Raw genomic sequence first — 12,234 nt, 5'->3', positions numbered from 1 at the left:
CTTTAATATATCCACATAATTTTCCTTATTTTGTGAAGTGCACCAGTCCCTCCTGCAGCAAAGCACCCCCACAACATGATGCTGCCAGCCCGGTGCTTCACGGTTGGGATGGTGTTCTTCGGCTTGCAAGCCTCACCCTTTCTCCTCCAAACACAATGATGGTCATTATGGCCAAACAGTTCTATTTCTCCAAAAATTATCATCTTTGTCCTCATGTGCAGTTGCAAACCGTAATCTGGCTTTTTTTATGGTGGTTTTGGAGCAGTGGCTGAACGGCCTTTCAGATTATGTCGATATAGGACTCGTTTTACTGTGGATATAGGTACTTTTGTACCTGTTTCCTCCAGCATCTTCACATGGTCCTTTGCTGTTGTTCTGGGATTGATTTGCACTTTTCGCTTCAAAGTACGTTCATCTCTAGGAGACAGAACGCGTCTCCTTCCTGAGCATTATGACAGCTGTGTTTATGGTGTTTATACTTGCGTACTATTGTTTGTACAGATGAGCGTGGTAACTTCAGGCGTTTGGAAATTGCTCCCAAGGATGAACCAGACTTGTGGAGGTCTACAATTTCTTTTCTGAGGTCTTGGCGATTTCTTTTGATTTTCCCATGATGCCAAGCAAAGAGGCACTGAGTTTGAAGGTAGGCCTTGAAATACATCCACAGGTACACCTCCAATTGACTCAAATGATGTCAATTAGCCTATCAGAAGCTTCTAAAGCCATGATATCATTTTCTGGAATTTTCCAAGCTGTTTAAACTTCTTAGGGCTGCAATTCCGTTAACAGGATCGATATGACAACAACCAGTGAAAGTGCCGGGCGCCAAATTCAAAACAACAGAAATCTAATTAAAATTCCTCAAACATACACATGTATTTTATACCGTTTTAAAGGTAATATTGTTGTTAATCCCACCACAGTGTCCGATTTCAAATAGGCTTTACAGCGAAAGCACCACAAACGATTATGTTAGGTCACCACCAACAATATTCAGCCATTTTTCCAGCCAAAGAGAGTCACAAAAAGCACAAATAGAGATAAAATTAATCACTAACCTTTGATTATCTTCATCAGATGACACTCATAGGACTTCATGTTACACAATACATGTATGTTTTGTTTGATAAAGTTCATATTTATATAAAATAATCTCAGTATACATTGGCATTGTTCACTAGTTCCAAAAACATCCGGTGATATTGCAGAGAGCCACGTCATTTTACAGAAATACTCATTATAAATGTCGATAAATACAATTGTTAGACATGGAAATATGTATATACCTCTCCTTAATGCAACCGCTGTGTCAGATTTCAAAAAAACTTTACGGAAAAAGCAAACCATGCAATAATCTGAGACGGCGCTCAGAAGAAAAAAAAATCCGCTAAGATGGAGTCAACAGAAATCAGAAATAACATTATAAATATTCCCTTACCTTTGACGATCTTCATCAGAATGCACTCCCAGGAGTCCTAGTTCCACAATAAATGCTTGATTTGTTCGATAATGTCCATTATTTATGTCCAAGTAGCTACTTTTGTTAGCGTGTTTAGTACACAAATCCAACGCTCGTGCAAGTCCAGCCGAACGTCGGACGAAAACTTCAAAAAGTTATATTACAGGTCAAAGAAACTTGTCAAACTAAGTATAGAATCAATCTTTAGGATGTTGTTATCATAAATCTTCAATAACATTCCAACCGGAGAATTCCATTGTCTTTAGAAATACCATGGAACGCAGGTCGCTATCATGTCAAATGCACATGACCAGGACCTGGCTCTCTGCCAGACCACTGACTCAAACAGTTCCCATCTGGTTCCACAACACAGTAGAAGCCTCATTCAAGTTTATAAAGACGGTTGACATCTAGTGGAAGCCTTAGGAAGTGCAACATAACCAAAATCCCACTGTGTATTCAATAGGTGCTGGGTTGAAAATCGACCAACCTCAGATTTCCCACTTCCTGTTTGGATATACAGTATTAGCAACTGGGACTGAAGAGCAGGCAATTTACTCTGGGCACCTTTCATCCAAGCTACTCAATACTGCCCCTGCAGCCATAAGAAGTTAAAGGCCAGTCACCTTAGTGTATGTAAACTTCTAAAGTTGTTGTCCTAACAGACTTACCAAAACAGATTTACCAAAACTATAGTTTGTTAACAAGAAATATGTGGAGTGGTTAAAAAACTAGTTTTAATGACTCCAACCTAAGTGTATGTAAACTAGTTTTAATGACTCCAACCTAAGTGTATGTAAACTAGTTTTAATGACTCCAACCTAAGTGGATGTAAACTAGTTTTAATGACTCCAACCTAAGTGGATGTAAACTAGTTTTAATGACTCCAACCTAAGTGGATGTAAACTAGTTTTAATGACTCCAACCTAAGTGGATGTAAACTAGTTTTAATGACTACAGCCTAAGTGGATGTAAACTAGTTTTAATGACTCCAACCTAAGTGTATGTAAACTAGTTTTAATGACTCCAACCTAAGTGTATGTACACTAGTTTTAATGACTCCAACCTAAGTGTATGTACACTAGTTTTAATGACTCCAACCTAAGTGGATGTAAACTAGTTTTAATGACTCCAACCTAAGTGTATGTAAACTAGTTGTAATGACTCCAACCTAAGTGTATGTAAACTAGTTGTAATGACTCCAACCTAAGTGGATGTAAACTAGTTTTAATGACTCCAACCTAAGTGGATGTAAACTAGTTTTAATGACTCCAACCTAAGTGTATGTAAACTAGTTTTAATGACTCCAACCTAAGTGGATGTAAACTAGTTTTAATGACTCCAACCTAAGTGGATGTAAACTAGTTTTAATGACTCCAACCTAAGTGGATGTAAACTAGTTTTAATGACTCCAACCTAAGTGTATGTAAACTAGTTTTAATGACTCCAACCTAAGTGGATGTAAACTAGTTTTAATGACTCCAACCTAAGTGTATGTAAACTAGTTTTAATGACTCCAACCTAAGTGTATGTAAACTAGTTTTAATGACTCCAACCTAAGTGTCTGTAAACTTCCAACTTCAACTGTATGCAGTGGCTGTGAAATCAGCACAACCGGGACAAAGTCAGTTACCTGCCAACCTGAAGGGAAATGGATCATATCTGAGTGATCAGTGCATATCCTAACAATCAGTGGATACGTTCAAATGTAACAGACAAATATGTTGTTTTTTTGTCTTTCAAGGCTAAACAGGGATTATAAAATGGCTACATGACCCAATAAGGATTATAATTCCCCTCATAATCTACGAGGATTGTAAAATCACACAATGACCCCATAGTAAGGATTAACAGGACCTTTAGTGGGGGATCCCCCAATAGTGTGCAACTGCAACCAGCAATTCGGCGCTTCTGCATGTGTGGGCATTCCTGCACAGCAGGAACGCCACCCGAGCATCCCATTGGTTCCTTCATGAACACCCCCATCTCTTTGCATCCTATTGGTTCATGCATTGCTATTTAGCTAGATAGCACATGGGGTCGCCCCTGCCTCCCCGCCATCTGTGTACAAGAGAAACCTTACCCGACAGGCAGGGCCAAAGGACACTGTCTACCAGTTGTTCCTGCCTTCCGCTAGCACAGCAGGTGGGAGGCTGGGGCAATACCATGTACTAGCTAGCTTGATGGTTACCGACACAGAGTGCTTGCTAGTTAGCAAGCCAGCGCACATTGTCGCTCCCGCCTGCTATGTACCAGAGTAATCCTTAGGACTAGCTGGCTAAACCAGCTTAGTTTCCTTCGATCCTGTCTGAGGAACAGCTGCCCTCGCAGTTATTATCAGAACTGCGGGTAGTGCCCATCTTCTGTGGGGTTTTTGTAGGCTGCTGTCATTCAACGGTATTGTGCATTAACGCTATCTACTGTACCGGAGTGCCCCCACCTCCCGCCTGTCCTAACTAAAAACAATTGTAATAGAAATATTAGTATGCAGGAAAGCCCCTTATTGTGGGCCTCAATTTCACCCTTCTCGGGGTCCAGTCATAATATATCCTTACCTTGGCAGCACTGATCTGCTCCTTCCGGAAGCGCTCCAGCGGCATGATCAGCACATCATTGGCATTTTCAATCTGAGCAGAGATGCAGCGATCAGTCACAACACAGCCAGTAACAACACAGCCAGTCACAACACAGCCGATCACACAGGACCTCACTCCCTTTCACTTTTTCCACATTTTGTTACATTACAGCCTTATTCTAAAATTGAAAAAATCGTTTTTTTCCCTCATCAATTACAAACAATACCCTATAATGACCCTATACCCTATAATGACCCTATACCCTATAATGACCCTATACCCTATAATGACCCTATACCCTATAATGACCCTATACCCTATAATGACCCTATACCCTATAATGACCCTATACCCTATAATGACCCTATACCCTATAATGACCCTATACCCTATAATGACCCTATAATGACCCTATACCCTATAATGACCCTATAATGACCTATAATGACAAAGCAAAAACTGTTTTTAGGAGTGCAAATTTACTAACAACAAAAACGGAAATATCACATTTACATAAGTATTCAGACCCTTTACTCAGTACTTTGTTGAAGCAGTAACTACAGCCTCAGTCTTCTTGGGGATGATTCTCCAGCTCTGTCAGGTGATGCTACAAGCTTGGCACACCTGCATTTAGGGGAGTTTCTCAAATTCTCCTCTGCTGATATTTTTAAGCTGTCAGGTTGGATGGGGAGTGCTACTGCAGAGCTAATTTAAGATCTCTCCAGAGATATTCAAATCAGGTTCAAGTCCGGGCTCTGGCTGGGTCACTCAAGGACATTCAGAGACTCCTGCAGCCACTCCTGCATTGTATTTCTTAGCTGTGTGCTTAGTGTCATTGTCCTGTTGGAAGGTGAACCTTCGCCCTAGTCTGAGGTCCTGAGCACTCTTGAGCAGGTTTTCATCAAGGACCTCTCTGTACTTTGCTCCGCTCATCTTTCCATCAATCTTGACTAGTCTCTCAGTCCTTGCCACTGAAAAACATCCCCACAGCATGATTCTGCCACCACCATGCTTCACCGTAGGGATGGTGCCAAGATTCCTCCAGATGTGACGTTTCCATTCAGGCCAAAGAGTTCAATCTTGGTTTCGTCAGACCAGAGCATCTAGTTTCTCATGGTCTGAGAGTCTTTAGGTGCCTTTTGAAAGCTCCAAGTGGGCTGTCATGTGCCTTTTACTGAGGAGTGGCTTCCATCTGGCCACTCTACCATAAAGGCCTGATTGGTGGAGTGCTGCAGGGATGGTTGTCTTTCTGGAAGGTTCTCCCATTTCCACAGAGGAACTCTAAGAACTCTGTCAAAGTGACTATCGGGTTCTTGGTCACCTCCCTGACGAAGGCCCTTCTACCCCATTTGCTCAGTTTGGCTGGACGACCAGCTCTAGGAAGAGTCTTGGTGGTTCCAAACTTCTTCTATTTAAGAATGATGGAGGCAACTGTGTTCTTGGGGACCTTCAATGCTGCAGACATTTGTTGGTACCCTTTTACATATCTGTGCCTCGACACAATCCTGTCTCGGAGCTCTACGGACAAATCCTTCGACCTCATGGCTTGGTTTTGCTCTGACATGCGCTGTCAAATGTAGGAACATATATAGACAGGTGTGTGCCTTTTCAAATCATCTCCAATCAATTGAATTTACCACAGGTGGACTCCAATCACATCGTAGAAACATCTCAAGGATGATCAATGGATGCACCTAGAGCTCAATTTCGAGTCTTATAGCAAAGGGTCTGAATACTTACGTAAATGAGGTATTTCTGTTTTTTTATTTGTAATACATTTGCAAAAATGTCTTAAAACCTGTTTTTAGCTTTGTCATTATGGGGGTATTGTGTGTAGATTGCTGAGGGGAAATGTTTTAATCAATTTTTGAATAAGGCTGTAACATAACAACATTCAATGGGTCTGAAAAGTTTCAGAATGTATATCTGACACTCACCATCCGTGTCCTCTCATCCTCCAGGTTCTGCAACACTCCAGCAAACTCCTGTAGAGACTTTGCTACAGACAGACAGACAGACAGACAGACAGACAGGCAGACAGGCAGACAGGCAGACAGGTTAACAATACATAATAAGCCAGTGATCATACTGTACACAATCTAACGTTCAACAAGTGTGACTTTGCCTAACAAGGTTATTCATTTGAAATCCTAGTTGACATGCTTGCTTTAGACCAGGTTGTGTTTTCAACTAGCAAGCTACTGATTGTTCCATCCCTGCTCTAGACCAGGGTTTCTCAAACTCGGTCGGGGCCACCCCTGGGTGCACATTTTGGTTTTGCCCTAGCACATAATAGCTGATTCAAATAACCAAGTCAGCATCAAGCTCTGATTATCTGAATTAGCTGTGTAGTGCTAGGGCTAAAACCAAAACGTGCCCTCAGGGGACGCGGGACGAGTTTGGGAAACTCTGGTTTGGATCTAACCTAGCATGACTGCAAAGTTTTGGGTCAGAGTTCTCACTTGAGATGCCACGATCCTGTTCCAACATTCACACGCACGACAGAGGAATACCCTCCAAATGTGGAATTCAAGTCTTACATTTTAATTTTAATTAATGAATTAATTTTAAAGGAACCCAAAATATTCCAGGAATGTACTTTTAACATAATGGCAAGTTTATTTAGGTCCTTGAATTTAATCTAACTTGTCAAGGAACCTAATTGCATTTATAACAGTATTTCTGCCCTGCTGGGAAAAAACCCCCAGAAAAGACCAGCATGCTGGTCACCAGCCTTCGCTGTGATTCAGACACTAATGACCAGCCTTCACTGTGATTCAGACACTAATGACCAGCCTTCGCTGTGATTCAGACACTAATGACCAGCCTTCGCTGTGATTCAGACACTAATGACCAGCCTTCACTGTGATTCAGACACTATTGACCAGCCTTTGCTGTGATTCAGACACTAATGACCAGCCTTCACTGTGATTCAGACACTAATGACCAGCCTTCACTGTGATTCAGACACTAATGACCAGCCTTCACTGTGATTCAGACACTAATGACCAGCCTTCGCTGTGATTCAGACACTAATGACCAGCCTTCACTGTGATTCAGACACTAATGACCAGCCTTCACTGTGATTCAGACACTAATGACCAGCCTTCACTGTGATTCAGACACTAATGACCAGCCTTCGCTGTGATTCAGACACTAATGACCAGCCTTCACTGTGATTCAGACACTAATGACCAGCCTTCACTGTGATTCAGACACTAATGACCAGCCGCTGTGATTCAGACACTAATGACCAGCCTTCACTGTGATTCAGACACTAATGACCAGCCTTCGCTGTGATTCAGACACTAATGACCAGCCTTCACTGTGATTCAGACACTAATGACCAGCCTTTGATGTGTTTTGGACACTAATGACCAGCCTTCGCTGTGATTCAGACACTAATGACCAGCCTTCACTGTGATTCAGACACTAATGACCAGCCTTCACTGTGATTCAGACACTAATGACCAGCCTTCGCTGTGATTCAGACACTAATGACCAGCCTTCACTGTGATTCAGACACTAATGACCAGCCTTCGCTGTGATTCAGACACTAATGACCAGCCTTCACTGTGATTCAGACACTAATGACCAGCCTTTGCTGTGATTCAGACACTAATGACCAGCCTTCACTGTGATTCAGACACTAATGACCAGCCTTCACTGTGATTCAGACACTAATGACCAGCCTTTGATGTGTTTTGGACACTAATGACCAGCCTTCGCTGTGATTCAGACACTAATGACCAGCCTTCACTGTGATTCAGACACTAATGACCAGCCTTCACTGTGATTCAGACACTAATGACCAGCCTTCACTGTGATTCAGACACTAATGACCAGCCTTTGATGTGTTTTGGACACTAATGACCAGCCTTCGCTGTGATTCAGACACTAATGACCAGCCTTCGCTGTGATTCAGACACTAATGACCAGCCTTCACTGTGATTCAGACACTAATAACCAGCCTTTGCTGTGATTCAGACACTAATGACCAGCCTTTGATGTGTTTTGGACACTAATGACCAGCCTTCGCTGTGATTCAGACACTAATGACCAGCCTTCGCTGTGATTCAGACACTAATGACCAGCCTTCACTGTGATTCAGACACTAATAACCAGCCTTTGCTGTGATTTAGACACTAATGACCAGCCTTCGCTGTGATTTAGACACTAATGACCAGCCTTCACTGTGATTCAGACACTAATGACCAGCCTTTGCTGTGTTTTGGAAACTGCTGACTAGCCTTTGATGTTTTGGACACTAATGACCAGCCTTCGCTGTGATTTGGACACTAATGACCAGCCATTGCTGTGTTTTGGAAACTGCTGACTAGCCTTTGATGTGCTTTGGACACTAATGACCAGCCTTCGCTGTGATTCAGACACTAATGACCAGCCTTCGCTGTGATTCAGACACTAATGACCAGCCTTCGCTGTGATTCAGACACTAATGACCAGCCTTCGCTGTGATTCAGACACTAATGACCAGCCTTTGCTGTGATTCAGACACTAATGACCAGCCATTGCTGTGTTTTGGAAACTGCTCACTAGCCTTTGATGTGTTTTGGACACTAATGACCAGCCTTCACTGTGATTCAGACACTAATGACCAGCCATTGCTGTGTTTTGGAAACTGCTGACTAGCCTTTGATGTGTTTTGGACACTAATGACCAGCCTTCGCTGTGATTTGGACACTGGTGATGAGCTTATGCTGGTGCTGAGTGTGTAACTACAAGCTTCTCAGGGCGAACTCACCAATACAGATCTCGTCATCCGTTTCTGCATCTCCTATACACTGGAACTTAAACTCGTTGAGAGACTCTGCAAACTTCCTCTTGGCCGTGGACAGATCTGAAGGGGGACAGAGAGAGGGCAAGTCACGTTAACAAAAAGAGGGAAGCGTATCGGCATCTTTAAAAACAATGCATGAGGTGTTAAAGGCTCCTTCCTGAGCTATGTCCTCTGCACAGTTTGTGTGTCATCCATTCTCACAGAGAGAGGAAGGAAGGGAGAGAGAGAAATTTATCATGCTTGTGTAAATAGCATGAGCCCTTCATGGGGCGTACCTGTAGGATTTGCAGTTGCTTGCCAGTCTGAATCATTTTTAACTGAGGCCCTGTAACCTGGTACTTTTTCCTCAGCATATCAAGGAAGCCCTCGCCTCAGGAGTGAGACCTCAGAGCTGGATATAAAACACCAAGGGTTTCAGAGTTTGCTCTCGTAAACTGGTCACAATGTGTTGCTGGCATCAAGCCACCAAAGTATGAAAACACTATGGCCATAGATCTCTGTACATCGTGATCTCTGTACATCGTGATCTCTGTACATCGTGATCTCTGTACATCGTGATCTCTGTACATCGTGATCTGTTCATCGTGATCTCTGTACATCGTGATCTCTGTACATCCCGTGATCTCTGTACGCGTGATCTCTGTACATCGTGATCTCTGTTCATCGTGATCTCTGTACATCGTGATCTCTGTACATCGTGATCTCTGTTCGTGATCTCTGTCCATCGTGATCTCTGTCCATCGTGATCTCTGTCCATCGTGATCTCTGTCCATCGTGATCTCTGTACATCGTGATCTCTGTACATCGTGATCTCTGTACATCGTGATCTCTGTACATACGTGATCTCTGTTCATCGTGATCTGGCCATACGTGATCTCTGTACATCGTGATCTCTGTACATCGTGATCTCTGTACATCGTGATCTCTGTACATCGTGATCTCTGTTCATCGTGATCTCTGTACATCGTGATCTCTGTACATCGTGATCTCTGTCCATCGTGATCTCTGTCCATCGTGATCTCTGTCCATCGTGATCTCTGTCCATCGTGATCTCTGTCCATCGTGATCTCTGTACATCGTGATCTCTGTACATGGCGATCTCTGTACATGGTGATCTCTGTTCATCGTGATCTCTGTACATCGTGATCTCTGTACATCGTGATCTCTGTACATCGTGATCTCTGTCCATCGTGATCTCTGTTCATCGTGATCTCTGTACATGGTGATCTCTGTACATCGTGACCTCTGTACATCGTGATCTCTGTTCATCGTGATCTCTGTACATGGTGATCTCTGTACATCGTGACCTCTGTACATCGTGATCTCTGTACATCGTGATCTCTGTACATTATGATAACTGTGGTCAGACTGGTAACCTGATCATGTTTCACTTCTTCTGAAATGACTCAAATGAGGCATTAGAGTTTTGACCAAGTTGTGTCTCAGTAAGGTCAATGCAAAATGTAAAAGACTGTTTGAGAAGGATTAGGTGAGTGACAGGTGGCCAACAGTGCTATAGAGTCTAGGTGAACCAAACACCCTGTCACACACATCACACGGCAGTACGGTGCAGCAGGCCTGTCATGTCATGTGTCCTTCTCGTCTCCTCTTCTGTAAGGTTTTCCACACATCTCTCCAGAATGTCCCTCACTGGAACTCTTCACTTTATCTCTCTCTATCTGTCTGTCTCTCTCTCTCTCTGTCTTTCTCTGTCTCTGTCGCTCTCTCACTGTCGCTCTCTCTCTGTCTCTCTCTCTCTCTGTCTCTCTCTCTCTCTGTCTCTCTCTGTCTCTCTCTCACTGTCGCTCTCTCTCTGTCTCTCTCTCTCTGTCTCTCTGTCTTTGTCTCTCTCTCTCTCTCTCTGTCTCTCTCTCTGTCTCTCTCTCTCTCTCTGTCTCGCTGTCCGCTCTCACTCTCTCGCTCTCTCTCACTCTCTCTCTCTCTGTCTCTCTCTCTCTCTCTCTCTCTCTCTCTCTCTGTCTCTCTCTCTCTCTCTGTCTTTCTCTGTCTCTCTCTCACTGTCGCTCTCTCTGTCTCTCTCTCTCTGTCTCTCTCCTCGCTCTCTCTCTCTCTCTGTCTCTCGCTGTCTGTCTCTCTCTCTCTTGCTGTCTCTCTCTGTCTGTCTCTCGCTGTCTCTCTGTCTCTCACTCTCTCGCTGCCTCACACTCTGTCTCTTTCTCTCTGTCTCTCTCTCTCTCTCTGTCGTGGCCTGTCTCTCTCTGTATCTCTCTCTCTGTTGCTGTCTGTCTCTCGCTGTCACTCTCTCTTTCGCTGTCTCACACTCTGTCTCTCTCTGTATCTCTCTCTCTGTCTGTCTCTCTCTGTCGCTGTCTGTCGCTGTCTGTCTCTCGCTGTCCCTCTCTCTCTCACTGTCTCGCTCTCTGTCTCTGTCTCTCTCTCTCTCTCTCTCTGTCTCTCTCTCTCTCTCTGTGTCTCTCTCTCTCTCTGTGTCTCTCTGTCTCTCTCTCTCTCGCTGTCTCATACTGTCTCGCTCTGTCTCTCTCGCTGTCTCACACTGACTCGCTCTCTGTCTCTCTCGCTGTCTCTCTCTCTGTCTCTCTCGCTGTCTCTCCTCGCTGTCTCACACTCTGCTGTCCTCTCTGTCTCTCACCGCTTCTGCTCTCTCTCTGTCTCTCTCGCTGTCTCTCTGCTGTCTCACACTCTGTCTCACACTCTGTCTCTCTCTCTGTCTGTCTCTCTGTCTCTCGCTGTCTCTCTGGCTGTCTCTCTGTCTCTCTCGCTGCCTCTCCTCGCTGTCTCACTCTGTCTCTCTCTCTCTCTGTCTCTCTCTCTCTGTCTCTCTCTCTGTCTCTCTGTCTCTGTCTCTCTCTCTGTCTCTCTATCTCTCTGTCCTCTCTCTGTCTCCTCTCCTCTCTTTTAGAGACAGCTCCTCTCCTCACTCTGTCTCACACTCTGTCTCTCTCTCTGTCTCGCTGTCTCACACTCTGTCTCTCGCTCTCTGTCTCTCTCGCTGTCTCTCTCTCTCTCTGTCTCACACTCTGTCTCTCTCTCTCTGTGTGTCTCTCTGTCTCTCTCTCTGTCTCTCTCTCTCTCTCTCTGTCTCTCTCGCTGTCTCACACTCTGTCTCTCTCGCTGTCTCACACTCGGTCTCTCTGTCTCTCTCTCTGTCTCTCTCTGTCTCTCTCTGTCTCTCTCTCTGTCTCTCTGTCTCTCTGTCTCTCTCTGTCTCTCGCTCTGTCTCTCTCGCTGTCTCACACTCTGTCTCGCTCTCTGTCTCTCTCGCTGTCTCTCTGTCTCTCTGTCTCTGTCTCTCGCTGTCTCTCTGGCTGTCTCTCTGTCTCTCTCGCTGCCTCTCTCGCTGTCTCACACTCTGTCTCTCTATCTCTTTCTCTCTCTCTCTGTCTCTCTCTCTCTGTCTCTCTCTCTCTCTGTCACTCTCT

At 44.3% G+C, this 12,234-nt stretch overlaps 1 long non-coding RNA gene across 1 annotated transcript; it reads right to left on the bottom strand.

The window, feature by feature from the left end:
• Positions 1–4,016: 4,016 nt before the first annotated feature.
• Positions 4,017–8,883, bottom strand: LOC135536065 (uncharacterized). Its single transcript, XR_010454936.1, has 3 exons — positions 8,798–8,883; positions 5,973–6,034; positions 4,017–4,086 (listed from the first exon to the last, which is right to left on the bottom strand). It is a non-coding gene; the product is annotated as an uncharacterized LOC135536065 (long non-coding RNA).
• Positions 8,884–12,234: the final 3,351 nt, after the last annotated feature.

The sequence above is a fragment of the Oncorhynchus masou genome, unplaced genomic scaffold (genome assembly GCF_036934945.1).
Source record: "Oncorhynchus masou masou isolate Uvic2021 unplaced genomic scaffold, UVic_Omas_1.1 unplaced_scaffold_5513, whole genome shotgun sequence".
Taxonomy (NCBI): Eukaryota; Metazoa; Chordata; class Actinopteri; order Salmoniformes; family Salmonidae; genus Oncorhynchus; species Oncorhynchus masou.
This window is presented reverse-complemented; position numbering and strand designations above follow the sequence as displayed.